Source organism: Muntiacus reevesi, chromosome 1 (assembly GCF_963930625.1).
Source record: "Muntiacus reevesi chromosome 1, mMunRee1.1, whole genome shotgun sequence".
Taxonomy (NCBI): Eukaryota; Metazoa; Chordata; class Mammalia; order Artiodactyla; family Cervidae; genus Muntiacus; species Muntiacus reevesi.
Window position 1 is genome coordinate 200,725,236 of NC_089249.1, and position 20,362 is coordinate 200,745,597.

The window sequence follows — 20,362 nt, forward strand, 5'->3', positions numbered from 1 at the left end:
CAAGTACACCCTTTCTAACCTTAAAAGCAAATTTTATTTCACGACAAAGCTGGTCAATATTGAGTTCTGACCATAGTTGGTCTTCCCTCTCCTGGCAAAGCTCTGTATCAGGGCTCATAGTTGCAGACAATGGAACTAACAGTGGCTAATACTGCTAGGGAAGGGTCTAAACAGAATTCTGAGATGGGAGGCCAACCAACCAGGAACAATGCTTCAACCACACCCTAGAGCTGGGAGGAGAACAAAACCCTACCTTCCCTTGGTGCCCTGCAGGGCTCGCCCCTCCTCCGGCCGCTGCCTCTTCTCTCTGGTAGGAGGAGCGGGCTCTCTGGTGCAAGTGCCTCCTTCCTGTTCTGCAAACAGTCCCCACTCAGGGCTATGAATTTACTGTTCCCTCTGCCTGGAACAAGGACATTCACTTCGCTTGCTCCCTGACTTCACCTAGACTTCTGCTCAAAGACCCCGTTGAAGAAGTGTTCCTGGACTACCTTGTCACTCTAAGCTCTTCGCTGGTTTGACTCTCCCTCACGGCATCTACTGCTCCCAAACACCGCATAAAGCATTGCCTGTCGGAGCTTCCCTGGTGGCTCAGCAGGAAAGGATTCACCAGCCAGTGCAGGAGACACAGGTTTGACCCCTAGTCTGGGAAGACGCTACACGCCATGGAGCAACTAAGCCTGTGCGCCACAACTACTGAGCCTGTGCTCTAGAGCCCATGAACCGCAGCTACTGAGCCCCCACGACCTAGAGGGGTGCTCCACAACAAGAGAAGCCACCGCAATGAGAAACCCTTGCAACGCAACTAGCATGTAGCCTCCACTCTGGGCAACTAGAGAAAAGCCCGCATGGCAATGAACATCCAGCACAGCCAACAACAAATATATATAAAAAAAAAAAGGCATTGCCTGTCTCCAGAATCAGACTGCAAGCTCCATGAAAGCAGGCTGTTTTGTTTACTGCTGTAATCTCACAGACTGACATCTTTAAAGTGCTTAGCTATTTGCCGAATACTTTATGAAGGAATAAACAAAGGAATGAATGGAAAACTTCAACACAGGTCCTCACATTCTCTGGCCTGCGGTGGAGGATTAAGGTAGCAGCAAGAGTCAACTTGTGTTCTGGTTGCAGCTGTGCTGTCACCCTGCCCAGATCTTGATCAGCCCTGTGGCTCCCACTTTGGAGGGAAGACATGCCTGGGGACCTGTACCTCCAAAACTCCCCTATCAGTCTCTGCAGCTCTCGGAACTTGTCTGGGCTGTTGCTGTGCAGACCATGAAGGCCTGGCTAGGTTCCTGTCCCTGCTTTCCCAGGGCCTCAGACAGGCTGGCAAGTGAGTTGCCCAAAGTCTCCTTTCTCCCCTGGACCGGTTCAGCCCAGCGAGTGACACAAACAAATGCAGCCATGTACAGATTCAGAGGGTCACATGAGGTCAGGGTTGGGGGAAGCCTTCGTGAACTGGAGACCAGCCTGTGCTCTGCAGATAAGGCAGGCCAGTGTAGACGCAAGTGTGTGTGTGTGAACTCTGGGTTCTGGAAGACCCAACCTCCGCCAACCATGTGATTTTGGAGAGTCATTTGAAAAGACAACATTTGAAAAACACTGCTTTTCTCAGGTGCAAAATGGAAAAAATGTCCCCCCCTTATATAGTAAGCCTGTCTTCCTGTTCAAATGCCTTTACTTCCTACTCTTTGTGATATTAAGTCAAACTCCCTGGCTTGATCATCAGATCCCACCATCACCAAAATCCAGTCAACCCAGTGTACCAGGTATGGTCCCTCTGTCTTCCTCCAACACTCCTGCTCCTTCTCATACCTGCGCACTTGGGGCTACCACCCACCTTCTTCTCCCTACCAGAGTCAACCTAAGCCCAGGGGCAGGCATCACGAAGTCTCCCCAACATGGGCTTTTCTGGGCACTCACTGGTGTAAGTATTGCATGTTAACAGATAGGAACAAAGTTTTGACTCTCCAAGCAGAATGTGGGATCCTTGAGGGCAACTGTCTCTTCTCTTATGATGTCTCCTCCCTCAGTTCAGTTCAGTTCAGTTCAGTTGCTCAGTCGTGTCCGACTCTTTGTGACCCCATGAATCGCAGCACACCAGGCCTCCCTGTCCATCACAAACTCCTGGAGTCTACCCAAACCCATGCCCATCGAGTCGGTGATGCCATCCAGCCATCTCATCCTCTGTCGTCCCCTTCTCCTCCTGCCCCCAATCCCTCCCAGCATCAGGGTCTTTTCCAATGAGTCAACTCTTTGCATGAGGTGGCCAAAGTACTGGAGTTTCAGCTTCAGCATCAGTCCTTCCAATGAACACTCAGGACTGATCGCATTAAATAATACATAAAAATTCTTGCTGACTCATCTGAAGTTAGAATTCAGTTAAAATGCTCCCCAATATTACCTCTATTACCCAAGGAAAGGGAAAAAAAAACCACCTCAACCTCCAACCCAGACTTGACAAGTAAAAGAACTCCCTAAAAACAATGCATTGAATAAATCACAAGGACTAGTCTCACTTCAAGATTTCAGGAAGGAAAACACAGTTAAACTGAAAACTGTTAACTGGTGTTAAACACACACACACACACACACACACACACACACACACACACACAACAAACAGACAGGAAGTGTTTTTTAGGACCATGTCTATCAAAGACCCTTAGGGGCTGATTCACCCTTCAGCATATTCTTTCTAACACCTGCTTTTACTAAAAACCAACAGCTCAACACCAGAGCTTTGTGAGTCAGAAGCAGAGTGAAACTGGACACAGAAGCACTCAGCCGTGGAGCACAACACCCAGAGAGCAAGCAATACACACACTAAGTATGACTGGCCAGCGCCCTGTGGCCGGGGGGGTGAGCCCTGGGGAAGCTGAGCAACATCACCTGAGATTTTCCTCTTGCCTTGTTCCTCTCTCTGGCCCATGCCTCTGCTTCCCCCACTCATCTACTAAATACATCTGGAAAAAAGTACTTGCTTAACTCCCCACGTAAACTAATTCTACATTGTCTCAAGTAAGACCTAAGGACCAATGCATATTTCTTTCTTGTGTGTTTTTAAAGAATATTAAAAGATACCACTTAGAAACTCAAGAGAAAGCAACCTAGATGCCCATCAGCAGACGAATGGATAAGGAAGCTGTGGTACATATACACTATGGAATATTACTCAGCCGTTAAAAAGAATTCATTTGAATCAGTTCTAATGAGATGGATGAAACTGGAGCCCATTATACAGAGTGAAGTAAGCCAGAAAGATAAAGAACATTACAGCATACTAACACATATATATGGAATTTAGAAAGATGGTAACGATAACCCTATATGCAAAACAGAAAAAGAGACACAGAAGTACAGAACAGACTTTTGGACTCTGTGGGAGAAGGTGAGGGTGGGATGTTTCGAAAGAACAGCATGTATATTATCTATAGTGAAACAGATCACCAGCCCAGGTTGGATGCATGAGACAAGTGCTCGGGTCTGGTGCACTGGGAAGACCCAGAGGAATCGGGTGGAGAGGGAGGTGGGAGGGGGGATCGGGATGGGGAATATGTGTAACTCCATGGCTGATTCATGTCAATGTATGACAAAACCCACTGAAATGCTGTGAAGTAATTAGCCTCCAACTAATAAAAAAAAAAAAGAAAACTCAAGAGATAGAGTATCAAGAGAAGAATTAGATATCATATCTTTTGATTTTAACCTGGTATTAGATAATCTTTTTGAATGCAATTCTACATCGACACGAAGAAAATGTACCTTTAAATTTCAAACAGCATCAACTTAGTTCTTTTCCTTTATCATACTTTTAAAAATAGGACTTGGTCACTACAGCTTATAGAGTCACAAAACATAGTTCACACAAACCCTGTACACAAAAATGGTCACTGCAGCATTATTTGTAATAGCCCCCAAATAGAAATAACCCTAACATTCATCAAATGATGAATGAATAAATAAAATGTGGTATCCCCATACAATGGAATATTATTTGGCAACGAATAGGAATGGAATACTGACATATGCTACAATGTGGATGAACCTTGAAAACATCAAGCTAAGTGTAAGAAGCCAGATGCAAAAGACCCCATATTGTATGGTTTTATTCATATGATCCAGGATAGGCAAATCTATAGGGACAGAAAGTAGATTAGTGGTTTTCAGGGGCTGGGGGAAATGGGGAGATTGGGGAGGCAATAATTAGGGGTACAGAGTTTTTTTTAGGGGTAATGAAAAAGGTTTTAAGTTGACTTTGGTGATGAATGCACAATTCCATGAACATCCTAAAAACCACTGAACTGTACATTTTAAATAGGTGAATTGCACAGTATGAGAACTATATTTATTTATTTATTTTTTTTTTTTTTTTAAATATTATTTTATTAGTTGGAGGCCAATCACTTTACAACATTTCAGTGGGTTTTGTCATACATTGGCATGAATCAGCCATATAGTTACACGTATTCCCCATCCCGATCCCCCCTCCCACCTCCCTCCCCACCCGAATCCTCAGGGTCCTCCCAGTGCACCAGAGAACTATATTTAAATAAAGCTGTTTCTTAAAAAGAAGACACGACACCATAAAGAAGACATCACACCATAAAACTCCTCAAAAAGAACACAGGCAAAACATTGTCTGACACAAATCACACCAATGGTTTCTTGGGTCGGTCTTCCAAGGCAATGGAAATAAGCAAAAATAAACAAATGGATCTTAATCAAACAGCAAAGGAAATAACAGACAAAACAAAAAGATGACCTATGGACTGGAAGAAAATATTTGCAAATGACATGACCAACAACAGCCTAATTTCCAAAATATACAAACAACTCATACAACTCAATAACAAAAAAATCCCAAACAACCCAACTGAAAAGTGGGCAAAAGACCTAAATAGATATTTCTCCAAAGAAAGTATGCTCATTGTCGCTAATTATTAGACAAACGTAAATCAAAACTACAGTGAGGTACCATCTCACACTGGTCAGAATGGCCATCATTAAAAAAAAATCTACAAATAACAAATGCTGGAGAAGGAGTAGAGAAAAGGGAACCCTCTGACACTGTTGGCGGGAATGTAAATTAGTGCAAACACTACGGAAAATAGTATGCAGGTTCCTCTAAAAACTAAAAACAGAGTTGTCACATGATCCAGCAATTCCTTTCGTTGGCATATATCCAGAAAAAAGTATAATTCAAAAATATACACGCACCCCTATGTTCATAACAGCACTATTCACAATAGCCAAGACACGAAAACGACCTACCTGTCCACCCAACTGTCTTTGGATGGATGAAGAAGATATGCCATGTATATACCATGGAGTATTAGTCATAAAGAATAAAATAATGCTGTTTGCAACAACATGGGTAAACCTAGAGATTATCATACTAAGTGAAATAAGTCCGAACGAGAAGGACAAATAACATACAGTATCACCTACATGTGAAATCTAAAATATAACACAAATGAACATATCTATGAACCAGAAAGACTCACAGATATAGAGAACAGCCTTGTGGCTGCCAAGAAGGGAGGGCATGGGTGAGGGAAGGACGGGGAGTTGGGATTAGCAGATGCAAACAATTATTAATATATACAAAATATACAAATAACGAGGTCCTACTATATAGCACAGGAAACTATATTCAATATCCTATGATAAACCATAATGGAAAAGAATATGAAAAATATACACATATGTATAACTGAATATATATATATATATATATATATGTATAACCCATTTTGCTGTACAGAGGAAACTAACACAACATTCTAAATCAACTATACTTCAATAAAAATTTTTTAAAAAGTGGACACAGAAAAAGTACTCCACAATCCCAAGTCAGTGACTGTGATTTCTGAGACTGCTGTATAAAACTATCAGTTTGAAACACCCAGAATTAATCTGTTCTCAAGGCTGTCCTGAGTGGCCTGAGGATAAGTGCCCTAAAGCAGTCCCACAGGACAAAGGACAGCTTTTCTTTCATGGACCACAGTTTTAACTGTAATATTTTAAAACATTCAGATATTAGCAAGTACTTATTAGTGACTTGGTTTATAAAACAGCTGATCTTGACAACAACTTAGACTTGAGTTGTGTCAGTTTTATTAGAACTAGGCTGAGAAAGATTTATGCTTAGAGTTTGTCCGTTTGTTCCTCCTCAAACAGGTCACCAAACCTCCCAGGTGCAGAGGAAGACTTCAGATTTTTGAAATCAAACCTTTCCAATTTATGGAGGTTACAGGTTCTTCAGATGAACTACTGAACTACCCTGAATCAACTGGTACACATAATGATGCACATAAGGCAAACAGTAATAAAGGCAAACTTTACCAGTGTGTGCCAACAGTTCAGGTTAAATAAAATATGAAAAAAGAAGTATATTACAGATACACGTATGCAAATATAATTCATCTTCTACCTGTAAGTGGCCAGTCTAACTAAAAAAATAATAATTTTATTTATTTTGGGGGTTCTGTACTGGGTCTTCGGTGCAGGGCGGGCTTCTCTCTAGCTGCAGCGAGCAGGGGCCACCCTCTAGCGCACACGGGCTTCAGTAGTTGCGGCACACAGGTCAATAGTTGTGCAGGGGATTAGTTGCTCTGCCGCATATGGGATCTTCCCAGATCAGAGGTGGAACCCATGTCTCCTTCACTGGCAGGCAAAGTCTTTGTCACTGAGCTATCAGGGAAGGCGCAGCCCAAGTTTCTGATAACAGGCAAGAGCTTCAGAGACCTTGGGCTGCCACTCTGACTTGTTACATTTTCGCTCTGAAAGTAATCTAATCTCTGAGTCCTGGCTTCCACATTCGAAACAAATGAATTGTATCACTTATTTGACCAAGTTTGCAGGGAGGCTGAATAAGCTGTAAACCATGGGGCATATGCCTAACACACAGAGGCTTGAGGCAAAGCTGGCGCGGATTGCGGTGAAGGTCGAGGGAACATCAAGTTCCTCGCAAAGACTTGTGACACCGAGAGGGAAGATGTCCCGGGACTCCTGTCAGGCAGGGCTCCGAAGGGGTTGCAGCTCAGGGAAGGACACCACCATACCTAGCAGATGCTGAAAATCAAGGAAGGCCTTTGCGAGACCCCATCAGAATGCCAAGAAGTGGGGTAGCAGTCCTCAGCGTTACGGACAGAAAGTATTATTATTACCAAATATAAAACTTAGAATTACTGCCTGCTGAGGACAAATCTCACAAATGGGGGTAAAACAGAACAGAAACAATCCCTACTCCAACTGCTCAGATTACAACACTAATGGTGGTTTTAGGACAGATAAACGAGAGCTGTGAAATTACCCAACGTGGGATTGGGGGGAGACCAGAGGGAGAAGCCCTCTGTGGGGGCAACAAGGTCAGGGTGAGGAGAAAGGAACCCTGGGCCTTCCTGGACCAGGGGTGTCTCTCCAGCAGTGCAGGAACAACGTGCCCAGTGAGCAGCTGCAAAAAGGACCACAAAGTCCACGCAGAGAACACCGCGTATTTCCAACCTACCACACACTTGCCGAATTAAAGGGTCTGCCTGGGTGGGTACCAGCTCCCAGGATGACAAAAGGGGCTGGCCCAAGGAGCATAAGTGAAGGGATACCACACTCCCAGTGCAGAGGATGACCACCTGGCCCTCCATTCCCTTATATTCCAGTAATATAGTCCAGTAACATTCCAGGAATATTTCTGGTTTCACTGCTATTGCTTTTCTGTTTTTATAAACAAACTGTGAAAATCAACAAACTACCTCAAAATCAAACAAGTGTGGTCTATACCAATCCTATATAACAACAACCACCAATAATGTGGAACAAATAAGAGAAAAACTCTGGTCAAGCTGGAAGCTCACCCATGGCTGGTGGCTGGCATTCTTGTCTTCAGGAGGAGGGAGTCCATTTTCTTATTTCTCTGCTGCTCAGCCTCATCACTTCCCTGCAGTGCAGGGAAGTCCAGGGCCTACCGCCATCTGCAGGCAAAACAGAAAAAAAAAACACAAGTTATGGCTCAAATCACCCACCTGAAGCCCTCCTGCCTGGGCTGAAACACCTGGGTCCTGTCCAGGTGCAAGAAACAGAAGAACTCACTCAGTTCTGCATCTGGGATCCCACCACAGAGCTGAGACATGGTAAAAATTCTAAACAATTAAGGGCTCAAGTACATCTTACCGATATCAGCAAACCCTTATACGGGGCTCACCATGTGCCAGACATTGCTCTGAATGCCTTATATTTATTAGCTCATTTAATCCTCATAAAAATTGGGTGGATGTTTTAGGAGGTCTCTGCCAATTTGCCTGATTATTGAGTTAAGCTGAATAACTAAAATGAAAAACTTGGTAATACCTGATTTCAAAGAAGGGTCAGATAAGAAAACTCTGGGACAGATTCTGAACATCCCCCAGATCATCCATCCCCTGAATATTTATCAAATGCCCGTTATGGAGCAGACGCTGCTCTAGGACCTGGGAATAACGGCATGAACGCAAAAGACAAAGTCCCTGCTCTCACAGAGCTTCCATTCTGGTGAAGGGAAGCCACAATAGAGGAGGTGATAAATGTTGTACAGAAGAAGCATATGATCACCTAAGTAAAAGCAAAGATGTTAACCTGTAGTAGGTGTGATAGCAGAACGGCACAGGTCCCAGTGAGAGCATCTTAGGGAGCTCAATAACCTGGGATGGAGTGGGAGAAGAAGAAGCACCCTTGGTAATAAAGCAGACCATGTGCAAAGGCTGGATCACAGACAGCAGGGCAGAGGCAGAGTGGGGAGATGGGAGATGGAAGGAGGGGAGCAGGGCTGTGGCCCTTGCACGGCACTTCCAGCCACAGGAGGTCCTTATCCTTTGAGGAAAGCACCACACCAGGGCCTTAGGCAGAGAAGTAACATGGTTGGATGAGTGTGTTTTTAAACGATTACATTATGGTGTAGACTGAATAATGGTCTAATGGTCTCGCCAAAGAAGTCAACATCTAAATCCCGGGAAGCTATGACTATATTGCCTTACAAAGGCAAAAAGAGCACTGGAGATATGATTAAGGATCTCAAGATGGGGAGATTGTCCAGGTGGACCCAATGGAATCACAAGTGTCCCTGTAAGAGGGAGGCAAAGTGAGATTCAGAAGATGAGTGTCAGAGTGTTTCAGCGTGAGAAACACTTGTTAGTTTAGAGGTGGAGGAAGGGTCTATGAGCCAAGGAATACAGGAAGCCTCCAGAAGCTGGAAAAGTCAACAGAATGATTCTCCTCCAGGAGCTCCAGAAGGAAAAGAGCACTTCTGAAAACTCTGCAATGGTAACATAATACATTTGGATTGTTAAAAGCTACTAATTTTGTGTTCATTTGTTATAACAACAATACACTACTACACATTGGCTTCTGTAAAACACAGATTATAAGTAAGGGGAAGTGGAGGCAGGGACCAGCTGGAGGTCACTGTGTCCCCCAGACAAGAGATGGGAGAGCCTGAACAACAGCAGTGGCAGAGAGGTGAAGAGGAGCAGAAGGACCCCAGGAGGGGAGGTATTGGCCAGTCAAGTTCCAGACATTACTAGAATGCTGAAGCAGGCTTTCTTTAGGCTCAGGACCTGCCCGGCTCACCCTAGGCAGAGAACACCACCCTCTGCAGAAGGAGCAAGTTTGCACAGGGCTGTAAGACCAGACACAGACACCATTTGTTCAATTGACAGGGACCTGCCAACCCCTTTCCCACAAAGAAGTCCAGGGACTTCCAGGAATATGCTCTAAGAAGTAACAACCTAGGAATTTCTACCAGGAAAAAAGTAGCAAGTGTTCTGGCCAAGCATGAGGCCTTGCTGGGAACCTTTTTTTCTTCCTAAGAGAGATTTTGTAATCCTGGAAAGGAGGCATCCAAAATTTAAATATACATATCTTAAACCCACGTGAAACAGAAACATGGTTTTACCAAACATGTAGAAATTTCATGGTCAGTAGAATAATGCAGAAATTACAGAAAGAGAATAAAGGAGAAAACTAGGAGACCCTCTCTCACCATCTCCTCCATTCCTATCTAATGATTCAGACTCGCTAAGAAAGTGGGATTCTAATCTGGCCCAACCTAATAGGGCTACTGAGAAGAAGAGGCAATAAAAATTATTTCAGGGAATTTTAGATATATTCTGTTTTACTCCAAAAGTATAAATATAGACACACTAAGAAGTACCTTGGAGGACACTGAGTGGTAACAAGCAAGTCCTGTCAACCTCTTGTGGCTCTGCGGACCACAGAGACCAGGCTGGATTCTTGGAGCATACATACAAGGACGCAGGAGTGCCTATAGACGCCAAAATACCAGGCAGTCCTGAACGTTCAAATGGGTTCATTTTAGAACAGTTATTTGTATAAACCGTTTTTCTGTTGACAAAAGTGACATGTTTATTAGTGGAAAAAACCAAAAACTTGCTGTAGTCCCAATGGTTCAGAGGTAACTTATTTGTAAATATTTCTTCTAATAATTTTTGAGATTCTCACACACAGACATACATACAAACATACACTTTCTAACAATATTAGCATACTGTGCATATTTGCAACCAGCTTTGTTTTATCTAATAGTATACAATTTTTCCATGTCATTAAATATACTTTCAACAGTTGGCACTATTCTATCACTATTTTTTCGTGGTATCAAAATCTCTTAATTAATCCCTAACTGCTGGACAACTGACTGGTTTCTAATTTCATTATAACAGAAGTCAGACAGGGAGGAACAGCCCCATCTATAAAAAAACCTCCTCACTTAAAATCTGTGTCTGAAGCTCAGATTATTTTTCAGGGTTGTGTTTCACACCTTTCAGCCATCCATACATCACTATTATTATTTTTCCATAATTAAATGTCATATATACTGTACTTAACATTTCTCTTTAAATCAACTCATTTCTACCCTTAGATAAATGTTTTAAAAGCAAACCTTATTTACTACTGTAAATGGAAAGCCAGCATTAAATGTCATAAATGAAGGCAGTCATAAGACTAAGTACAATGGAAAACACAATGGTGTCATGAAAACATAGTTGATATTGCTATCGCTTTGCACATCCTTTCATATCAAGTGGGAGATTTGGAAGGCTTAACACGGTGTTAAAGACATACTTGTACCAAGCTGAGATTTTTCTCCTTCCCCTGATCAGAAGATTGGAAAGGAATCGACCAGAGGAATAACTTTCTCACCATGGGAGTCAGTGTTACGTAATGCTGCAAATATACCCCACCTAGAATTATACCCCGTACCACCTGAAAAAAGCCCAAAGGCAAATGTGTTCTAGGATACATGCTGAAAGTAGAATTACTGGGATAAAAACATATGGACACTTTAAGAAGGTTTTGATAAACTCCATCCAAGTCAGTTTTACCATAGTTTTACTATTAGAGTGTCTGATTTACTTCACCCTCAAATACTGTCATAAACAAAAATGTTTAGCTTTCTGGTATAAGATATTCAGCAGCTGAATTTTTCAAAGCTATTTTCATATTCCTCTGGTCAGTTTCTGACGCAGGGGGGAAGGCAATTATATAAACTTTCAGCTAGTGATATTGCAAAACTGATATTGCACTTGGTTTAACCAAGCTAAAGTAAACTCAGTAAAATACGAGGAAGTGACTTTAGCATTTGCCAATATTTTAGAATGCTTTTGTTCTGGCAAAGGTCAAATGAGGATCAGAATAGCATGGATTCCACATAATACTTTTGAGAAATAAAGAGACCCAGAGAGGTACTACTCTTGAGACACAAATCACTAAAAATTTTCAGTATGTCAATCAAAACTCTAAAATAAATATACGTTCAAGCCTTCCTATCTTGGTGTGATAGGTAATTGCAAATATGCTACAAATTAATGCAATTCTTAAGAAAAGACTTCTAAAATAGAAAAATAAAAATGTATTTTGAAGCATGAAGATTTAATAACAATAAGAAGCTTCCAGATTATTTCAATAATTCTCAGGCAGACACACTCATGTGCATGTGCCTGTGGGAGAAGAAGAGAATTAAAAACATGCTAAAATGTTTCTTATGTTTGGGATGAAATTGGATATTTTAATTAATTTTTAGCATTTGTAGGAAAATGTTTACCTATGCTTAGGGCTCCTAATAGGATACAGAATTCCAAGTCACTGAATGAAATTAAGGAGAAAAGAATGGAGCCAAAGACACCTTGATGATTTCAGATGTCGTCAGAAAAAAGAAACAATATATAAATAACACAACTCAGTAACAAATACAATCAAATTTTCCAAACAGATATGAACAGACATTACTCCAAAGAAGATATACAAATGGTTAATAAGCACATTAAAAGATGCTCAATATCATTAGTCATCCAGGAAGTGCAAATTAAAACCACAACGAGCTAGAAATTTACACCTGCTAGGATGGCTATAATAAAAAATATACACATGTTGGTGAGGATATAGACAAATTGAAACACTCATGCACTGCTGGTAAGAATGTAAAATGTTGCAGCTACTTGGGAAAAGTATGGCAGCATGGCAGCCCACTCCAGTATTCTTGCCTGGAGATTCCCATGGGCAGAAGAGCCTGGCAGGCTACAGTCCATAGGGTCACAGAGAGCCAGACACAACTGAAGTGACTTTGCATGTACAAACTGGAAGTGTAAACACAGACACACCATATGATCCAGCAATTCCACTTTTATTAATAGGTATATACCCAAGAGAAATTAAAATATATGCTTACACAAAAATTTGTACGTGGGTGTTCACGGAAACATTATTCATAATAGCCAGAAAGCAAAAACAATCTAAATGTCCATCAACTGATAAATGGATAAACAAAATGCAGGATAGCCACAGGATGGAATATACTGGGCAATAAAAAGGAACAAATTACTGATACATAATATAATGTGGATAAACCTCCAAAAGATTACTCTAAGTGTACAAAGCCAGTCACAACAAACCACATATTATACAATCTCATTTATATAAAATGCCTGAAAAAGGCAAGAATATAGAGGCAGAAAAAAAAAAAAAAAGAATATAGAGGCAGAAAGTAGATTAGTGCTTGCCTAGGGCTGGAGAGGGGAATATTAAGGGCTGCTGGAGAGTGATTGCTAATGAAGTAACACAAATGTTCTAAAATTAGATTATGGAGATAGTTACACCTCCTGCAAATATATTATAAACCACTGAACTGTATCCTTTTAATGGGTGGATTTTATGGTACGTAAATTATATCTTAATAAAGGTGCTAATAGTAATAATAAATGAAGATCATAAATAAAGTTAACAGATGGGTGACCAGACTAGGGGATGATTTATAACACTGCCATTCCATGAAGGATTAACATTTTAGTGACCATACCAATATATAAGGATCAAAATGAAACCCAGACAGAAAAATATCAGAAACCTAAAGGAAGAGCGAACGAGACAAATAGGCAATTCACAAGTGGCAGAACAATATGTGGTGCTCAACGAAAACAGAAATGCTTTAACTTACTAGTTTGACAAAAAATTAGTAAATTAGATAATACTAAGTGCTGGCAGATGATGGAAAAGGGACCCTTCACGAACTCCTGATGGGAGAAAACCGATGAAGCCATTCTGCAGCCCAAAGCAGCAGTTTTTAGTAAATGACATCATACAAGTATTCCAAAATTAGCAATCTATCTCCCCATCTATCTATCTCAGAGAAGTTCTTGCTGGAGAACTTCTGGTGCAGTACTGTTTGTGGAAGCAAGGAGATGAAGCTCACCTAATGTCTAGTCCCAGGAGACTAGTTAAGAATTTGTGGTGTACACTCTTGATAGAAAAGTACACAACTGCCAGGACTAATGAGTTAGACTCACACATATCAAGATGGTTTGACTTAAAAACATGATGCTGGGGGAAAAAAAGAAACAGTATGAGGGAATTATAGCAGTCCAGTGGTTAGGACGCCTCGTTCTCACTGCCAAGGGTCCAGGTTTGATTCTTGGGAAGTAAAATCCTACAAGCCACACAGTGTGGCCAAAAAAAAAAAAAGAGAGAAGCAAACAGCATGAGATTTATAACATGATGCCTTTTATTCAGATAAAAGCAAAACATCACATACCTTCCAAAGACACACATTTTCTGAGAAGATATAAGGAAAGATGTAAGAACAAATATGTCACCATGCCTGCCCAAGTATGCAAGCATGGGAGTGAGGGTGTTGAGAAATGGAAGATAAAAGGAGGAAATAAAATAAAACAAAATGATTCTAAACAGACCAAGGATTAGAGTGTGCCATTAACTGAAGAGTATGAGCAATTTAGTTCTGAAGTCCTGACATCCTACGGAAAATAAAATCCCACGCATTACTATCTTCTGAAAAACGTAATAAAGTTCATCACATGCTAAACCAATGAATAAGAAAGCCAGGAGAAAAGAAGGCACTGGGGAAGACAGAGGCTTGCCTGATTTTTAGTGGAGTCTTTCAGTTTTCACCATCATGAAAGCAAGAACCTGGCAGGGTGAAAATGCTGTGGATGGTGTCCACTACAACCCTCTCCCTCTCCACCCACAGACAGAAGAGGAAAGGGAGAGAACCATGCATTACAGCTTAAATTTAGTTAACAGGAGAGAGAGAGAAGAGAGAGACATTAAGGAATTCCGAAGAAAAGGAACAGCTTGTTGAAAGTACATTGCAAAAATCAAAGAATCTGATTCTCTGGCTCATGATAAAGGTGGTATTTTCTAAAAACAGTGAATTCTTACCGCCATCCTGAAGCAGAGTACAAAAGAGGAACTCCATGTTTTAAAAATTAGGAAGGACCTATATCTTTGGTTAAGGCTGTTTTCAAAGTTAAGGTTATTCAAGTTTTCTTTCAGTAATGGGTATTATGATCAGATACATGTAATTAGACTAAAGTTGAGTAAAATGGGGGTGGTGTTCTTGGTATTGCCTACAAAAACCATCTTCACTCAAATGTTAAATCAAGTGCCTGCAGATTTAGTCACTTTACTCCTAACACTTAGGGTCTTCCCTCATCTACACAACTGGTTTTGCATATATATTTTCTCTTGCCAGGGAATGGGGGGCACCCAAAAGCAGAGACTGTCCCAACAGCCTTGAGGAGGAGCCCAATTCTGAGCAGGCATACAAGACTTGGGCGTTCATCTTTCACCCTTCTGCTGGCGGACTCTGCACAGAAAGCGTCCTGTCTGGGATCTACTGAGTTTCAGTGCACCCATCCCTGACCGTTTCTGCCAGCCATGGATAGGGGCTCCTGTAGAGTCAGCCCGTTTTCACCTGGACAGAGCTTTGGGAAGCGGGTGGTATCCTGGCCTAGCTCCTGTCCATACCTACGACCAAAAGAGACTAGTCGCAAGCTTGGAGGGCATCCCAAGTGCATGCAAGTGCACCAGATCTGAAAAACTTAGCCAAACAAGCGAGGTTTGGGGCTGCGTGCGGAAACAGAGGAGTTTGATAGGTAAGAAGGGGTAAATTATTAATTCCTCCCTGCTGGGCTCAGGTGAGATACTTTTCTCAGCATTTTATATACATCCTCCCACTTTGATTTTTATCGAAACTCGGTGGGGATGGGGGTGGGGCGGGACGGGGGATGGTCGGGGCGGCATTCTACAGAAAAGAAAATGTGTGCTGGGAGGGGTGGCCTGGCTTGCACCCGCCCCACCTCGACCTCAGGCCGCCAGATCCTTGGCACGTTAGTCCGAGACTCGCACAGGTCTTCCAGCCCGGCCTGGAGGACCAGAGCCCCGAAAGCCCCAGTAGTGCCGCATCTCAAGCCCTCCCAACCCCGCGGCAGGAACCCCCAGCCGGGCCTGCCAGCGTCCAACGGCCGCCTGGCGTCCCGCCCGCGCGGTCCGCAAGGAGGAGCCCGCGAGGCGACCGCGAAAGGGGCTGCGCTTACCTCGCCGGGTGCGGGCTGAGGCTCCGGCTCGCCCGCTCCAGGCTGGGCGCCCCGCACGGTGCGCCCCTCGCCCCGACGGCTGCCGCGCAGGCTCTGGACACTGCCACTTTCATTTTCCTCAACGCTCTCGGCAAGAAAGCGAAAGCGAAAACGGCCGAGAGGCGGGCCCGAGTGCGCGGAGAATGCGGGGCGCGGGCCGGCAGCCAGAGGCCGGGGCTCCAGGCCTCGGGTCTGCGCTCGGCGGTCCCGGCGGCGTCCCGGCTGGAGCCGCGTCCACCGGAGGCGCCGATAAGCCAGCCCTTGGCGCACGTCGCGGCGGCGCAGCGTTCCCTCGCCGGCTACGCGGCCCGCGGCGCCTCGCTCCCCTGGCGCCGTTTCCCTCATCTGCCTTTCGTTTCAGCGCCCGTCGGGGCCTCGCAGCTGCAGGCCGGCCCGAAGCCTGACTGCCCGCGGCGCTTCGTGGGTTTCTGGCCTGAGCAGGCGGGTGCCGGCCTGGGTGGCCGGGAGCACGTCACTGAGGGGTCCCCGTTGGAGGCGCTGAGGGAACCGGGGCGGGTTTCGCTCGCAGACCCCAGGGGTCCGGCGCTCCCCAGCGGGGCGCTCCCCGCACTGGTCCCTCGGCCGAGCTGGGGGCACCAGCAAGGCTACAGCCGGGTCCTGACCGTGAGGCACCAGGCTCTTCATCCTGGGTCAGCGGAGAGCTAAAATTCAGTGATGCCTGTGAGATGAGGGACGCTTCGTTTGATAAGGAAAACTGAAACTGCAAGTTTAAGGTTTGGACCCACTGGCCTAAGTGGTCCCCATCAATACCCGAGGGTTTAGAGATTCCAGGTTCGATCAAGCACAGATTCTGGCAATTTTTGGCTGGGTGATTTAGAGCAAAATATTTACTCCTTTTAGCCTTAGTTTATTCTCCTGTAGGATGGGGATAAAAACCATACCTACCTCAGCGTTGTGGGAATTAAATTATGTAAGGGAGAAAATACTTGGTATTTTCTATTAGGTTCTAGGTGGGTTCTGTGAGGGCAGTGATCAAGTTGTTTTTTTGGATGCTTGATAGACATTCTCTAATGAACAGCTGAAGTTTTCAAAGTTTGAACCGTGTTACCTTGATTTATAACTGAGGGGGAGGGGGAACATGCAGTCTTTTTGGAGGGCACCTCACGCTGAGCCTGACGATTAGCCCCTGTAATTATGCCACTGCTCCAAAGTTTGACAGAAGTCTCTACAGCTCTGTCCAGCATCAGCCACTGACATCTGAAAAATACTTCTGTAGGCACTTCCATAGAAACCAAAATACACTGTCAAGACTCCATACTCAAAAAAAAAAAAAGACTCCATACTCCAAACACAGTTTACCATGGGTTTGTTTGGTGTTTTTTTTAATCACAGAGTGGTCTGATAACTGGAACAGAAAAACAAAACAAACCGCTTAATCTGCCAGAGTCACTCTGGTTTGCCTGTGTGTAATTTAGGCACGTTCCCTGTACGATGGAGGTCTTCATCTGTGACTCATGTTGTGGCTTTTTATGTGTCCTGACAGTGTTTCCCTCAAGAGCAGGTGGGGAACGGGGGCAGGCCAAATGATGACCTTAGAAAAACATATGTCCGCCTCCGGAAGATGATGCTTTTAGTGTGTAGCATGAAGCAAAAAAAAAAAAAAAAAATTCAAAACAGCCTCGGAGCCTCTCCCTTGTTAAAGGGCGATGATTCTTGACTCTGTAACAGCAAAGTAGACCTAAATCTGCTTCTGCATAAGAAATATGTCTGGGAGATAGGGGGCAGGGAAAAGACAAGAAAAGACACTAGGAGATAAAGTCAAATCCTGGTTACCTTTTATAGATGTTACCCATGGGAACAGGGAGGTGCCAGGAGGTGAGGGCTAGCCTGGAGTCTTGGTGATTTCCCAAGGTCTAGATTTGGTCCTTGACCTTGTGGGATCAAAACTTTCATCTTTTCAGTGTTCCAGCTTTGATTAAAAATCAGCGAAGTATAAAATCAGAATGCAAACTTACTGATTTCATTAACCATTTGCTAGACACTTCAGTTCAGTTCAGTTCAGTCGCTCAGTCATGTCTGACTCTTTGCGACCCCATGAACTGCAGCACGCCAGGCCCCCCTGTCCATCACCAACTCCCAGAGCCACCCAAACCCATGTCCATTGAGTCAGTGATGCCATCCAACCATCTCATCCTCTGTCATCCCCTTCTCCTCCTGCCCTCAATCTTTCCCAGCATCAGGGTCTTTTCAAATGAGTCAGCTGTCCGCATCAGGTGGCCAAAGTATTGGAGTTTCAGCTTCAACATCAGTCCTTCCAATGAACACCCAGGACTGATCTCCTTCAGGATGGACTGGTTGGGTCTCCTTGCAGTCCAAGGGACTCTCAAGAGTCTTTGCAAACACCACAGTTCAAAAGCATCAATTCTTCTGCGCTCAGCTTTCTTTATAGTCTAACTCTCACATCCATACACAACAACTGGAAAAACCATAGCCTTGACGAGACAGACCTTTGTTGGCAAAGTAATGTCTCTGCTTTTTAATATGCTGTTTAGGTTGGTCATAACTTTCCTTCTAAGGAGTAAGCATCTTTTAATTTCATGGCTGCAGTCACCATCTGCAGTGATTTTGGAGTCCAGAAAAATAAAGTCAGCCACTGTTTCCACTGGTTCCTCTAACTATTTGCCATGAAGTGATGGGACCGGATACCATGATCTTAGTTTTCTGAATGTTGAGCTTTAAGCCAACTGTTTCACTCTTCTCTTTCACTTTCATCAAGAGGCTCTTTAGTTCTTCACTTTCTGCCATAAGGGTGGTGTCATCTGCATATCTGAGGTTATTGATATTTCTCCTGGCAATCTTGATTCCAGCTTGTGCTTCCTCCAGCCCAGTATTTCTCATGATGTACTCTGCATATTAGTTAAATAAGCAGGGTGACAACATATAGCTTTGATGTACTCCTTTTCCTATTTGGAACCAGTCTGCTGTTCCATCTCCAGTTCTAACTGTTGCTTTGTAACCTGCATACAGGTTTCTCAAGAGGCAGGTCAGAGGGTCTGGTATTCCCATCTTTCAGAATTTTCCACAGTTTATTGTGATCCACACAGTCAAAGGCTTTGGCATAGTCAATAAAGCAGAAATAGATGTTTTTCTGGAACTCTGTTGCTTTTTTGATGATCCAGCAGATGTTGGCAAATTGATCTCTGGTTCCTCTGCCTTTTCTAAAACCAGTTTGAACATCTGGAAGTTCAGGGTTCACATATTGCTGAAGCCTGGCTTGCAGAATTTTGAGCATTTCTTTACTAGCGTGTGAGATGAGTGCAGATGTGCAGTCGTTTGAGCATTTTTTGGCATTGCCTTTCTTTGGGATTGGAATGAAAACTGACCTTTCCCAGTCCTGTGGCCACTGCTGAGTTTTCCAAATTTGCTGGCATACTGAGTGCAGCACTTTCACAGCATCATCTTTTAGAATTTGAAGTAGCTCAACTGGAATTCCATCGCCTTCACTAACTTTGTTCGTAGTGATGCTTCCTAAGGCCCACCTGACTTCACATTCCAGGATGTCTGGCTCTAGGTGAGTGATCACACCTTTGTGATTATCTGGGTTGTGAAGATCTTTCTTGTGCAGTCCTTCTGTGTATTCTTGCCACCTCTTCTTAATATCTTCTGCTTCTGTTAGGTTCATACCATTTCTGTCCTTTATTGAGCCCATCTTTGCATGAAATGTCCTCTTGGTATCTCTGATTTTCTTGAAGAGATCTCTAGTCTTTCCCATTTTATTGTTTTCCTCTGTTTCTTTGCATTGATCACTGAGGAAGGCTTTCTTACTCTCCTTGCTATTCTTTGGAACTCTGCATGTACATTAATGTTAAGTACATTACATATATTGCCTCATTTAATTCTCTCTACAGTCATGCGATACCTTGTGATCTTTTTTCACTTGGGGGAAAAAAGATGAATGAAATCCCCAAGATCCCACAGTTAGGGTGTATATAAGTGGTAGAGTCAGGATTCAAATAAAGGTCATCTGATTCCAAAATCTGGAGCCTAACTGGTCCTGTGAGCAGCAAAACTGTCCAGAGAACTGGACTCTAGAGTTTGCCTAATGAATGCATTACCTTCTCATAAGTGTGCAATTTGGAGCCTAATCATTAGCAAGTGGGTTTGCGAGCTTGGCAGAGAATCGGAAAAGTGAATTATCTGCCTTAAATGTTTAATGATAACAGCCTTGGGTAGCCTGCTATGTCTTCTTCCACACCAAAGATCAAATGACCTGCTGGGAGGACGGGGCACTCATTCCTCCTGGCCTGGCTGGACCTTCTCCTTGGAATGGTACCTGATTGACCCTCGATTTTTTTTTATGCTTCATGGGCTGCGCCTTCTCAGATGCTCAGATTCCTTTTTTAGATAAATTAAGGCCTTACTGAATAACAGTATTGTTAGGCCTTTTATGTCCTGGAGTCCTCCTTTCTTTTTATGGAAGCCTG

The 20,362-nt window shown here is 43.4% G+C and overlaps 1 protein-coding gene across 1 annotated transcript in view; it reads right to left on the reverse strand.

Moving 5' to 3' along the window:
* Positions 1-16,002, reverse strand: part of RAD50 (RAD50 double strand break repair protein) — a 257,110-nt gene extending 241,108 nt beyond the window's left edge. Inside the window, exons 1-2 of the mRNA XM_065918132.1 lie at positions 15,879-16,002; positions 7,854-7,970 (exon numbers count right to left, since the gene is read on the reverse strand). The gene's annotated coding sequence lies outside the window, so the exon portion shown is untranslated. The remainder of the gene's footprint in view (positions 1-7,853; positions 7,971-15,878) is intronic.
* Positions 16,003-20,362: the final 4,360 nt, after the last annotated feature.